Source organism: Choloepus didactylus, chromosome 4 (genome assembly GCF_015220235.1).
Source record: "Choloepus didactylus isolate mChoDid1 chromosome 4, mChoDid1.pri, whole genome shotgun sequence".
Lineage (NCBI taxonomy): Eukaryota > Metazoa > Chordata > Mammalia > Pilosa > Megalonychidae > Choloepus > Choloepus didactylus.
In genome coordinates this window covers 133,001,034-133,003,385 of record NC_051310.1, presented here as the reverse complement: position 1 = coordinate 133,003,385, position 2,352 = coordinate 133,001,034, and the positions used below count along the sequence as shown (strand labels likewise).

Sequence of the window (2,352 nt, the reverse complement as noted above, 5' to 3'; positions counted from 1 at the left end):
AACTGTCAACCATGAATTCTATACCCAATTCAGGACCCAGTGGGGGCAGCACAATGAGGTGGGTGACCCCATTCCTTAATGGCAGCCCCAAGAATGGAAAACTCCTCAGACACATTCTAAACCACCCAAAGGACCAACAGGATCCCACACAGACTGGCCGATGTTAAATGCTGGAGGGCGATATTTACTACTACATGCATTATTCCTACCAGATAAAGAATGCATCTTTTTGAGAGAGCAGCTGAGATCGAGTATACTCTTGATTAAATATGTTTCTTTATAAAGACAAATGGAGAAATAAATTTTTTCCCTGAATTCTTAGAAGCAGTTTAGTGAATAAAGAAGCTGATAGTATGCTGGCCTACATGTTTAAAGACAAAGATGTCTGGAGAAACAAGCAAGATCATAGAGGAGCTTTCTTAATTGACCAAAGTCCTGAGTACTTTGAACCCATTTTGAACTATTTGCGTCATGGACAGCTCATTGTAAATGACGGCATTAATTTATTAGGTGTGTTAGAAGCAGCCAGATTTTTTGGTATTGACTTATTGATTGAACACCTTGAAGTGGCAATAAAGAATTCTCAACTGCTAAAGGATCATTCAACAATATGCCGAAAGGAATTTGTCCAATTTCTACTAGTTACTCCAACTAAACCAGAATTGTGTTGCCAGGGTTTAAACTTTCATGGTGTTATCTTTCTTGCTTGGACCTTCAGTACATTAATTTCAAAATGTCCAATTTAAACCGCTGCAATCTTGCACATGCTAATCTCTGCTTTGTAAATCTTGAACAAGCTGATCTCTCTGTTTAGTGCTTGATTGTGCAAATCTTTAGGGGGTCAAGATGGTATGTTCTAATGCAGAAGGGGCATCCTTGAAACTGTAATTTTGAGGGTCCTTCTAGTCTTAAAGCCATTTAGAAGGTGCTAATCTGAAAGGTGTGGCTATTGAAGGCAGTCAGATGACAAGAATTAATATGAGGGTTGCTACATTAAAAAATACAAAGTTGAAGAATTTTTAAGCACATCACACATAGGTCTTTCAAATCTTTCTGCAGCTTTAGGTTATGCCTATAGAGGTATCTTAGAGAAGCAGCTTTGGCAGGAACTGATTTAGAGAATTGTGATTTGTCTGGGTGTGATCTTCAAGAAGCCAACCTGAGAGGTTCCAGTGTAAAGGGAGCTATATTTGAAGAGATGCTGACACCACTACATACGTCACAGAGGGTCAGATGAGGATTTTAGGGGCTGGAGGAAGATGTCCAAGATGAGAAATATTTTTCTTGTCACTTTTCCTCTCCATTCACTCAGTTGTCTAGAAGAGACAACACTGTAATGGGATTTAAAAAAAAAAAAAAAAACATTTAGAGAATTATGCTTGTTCTCAACAGTGTAGGAAAACTAGATTATCTTGCTGCCTTTTTAATGGGGTATGGGATTGCCTGGCTTTATGATCAGGAATAGTATCTATTATATTTGCTTTTAAATAGTCTTGATGTGAAAGTACCATAATGGTTCAAAATGCATTTGAGGATTTTAATTTATGTAAAGCACAACATATGCAATTATATTTATTGAATCTCTAGATGCAGTACGGATATTTAAATTGTTGGACTTTATGAAAATATTGAATAGATTGTTCAGGTTTATAAATAGCTTAAATATCTTTCACACCATATGAATATGGTGGGATTAGACTCTCCATCTCTCTTTTTTCAGGTTTATTTTTATAATGTTTATGCTTTAGACAAAACAGTAGCTAAATTAAAGACATCCCCCATTTGATTGAGACAGAGTAGAAAGAAAGACATCACACTACATCATTGTCATCCTGAAAGTACAGTGGAACTTTCCAGGTGGAGGAAAAATTTACCTATAGTTACAATTTTTAAATAAGCATTAGTAAATGAAAATAAAAATTCATTCAGCAAGTTCTACTCAACACCAGACTGGGCAATTTTACCTAATTACACTACTAACTTGGTTTCTCATATACAAGCATATGAAAATACTTCAATACCAAAAAATCAAGGTACTTCATTAATATTCATTTAATCCAAATGCCAAATAGTTTACCTAGGGCCAGCTTAGAAATAGGTATAAATCCAAATCTACTGCAATCAAAGCTATTAAATATAAATGAAAATGGCAAAGTCATTTTTTAGAAGTCAACATAATATAACTGCAGCTCAAATCCTACAGTGGGGAATGAGGAATTTAAACTGACAGTTTGATTATAGCCACTGAAAAAATAAATAAAAATAAAGGCAGTTGGCTGGTCCCAGACATAATACCGATCAGTCAGTACCTATGGTTCTTTTACTTATATTTTCTGCTTTTTTTTTAAATAA

At 35.2% G+C, this 2,352-nt stretch overlaps 1 pseudogene; it reads left to right on the top strand.

The window, feature by feature from the left end:
* The first annotated feature begins 338 nt into the window (after positions 1–338).
* On the top strand, positions 339–1,237 carry LOC119533360 (annotated as a pseudogene).
* The last annotated feature ends 1,115 nt before the right edge of the window (positions 1,238–2,352 follow it).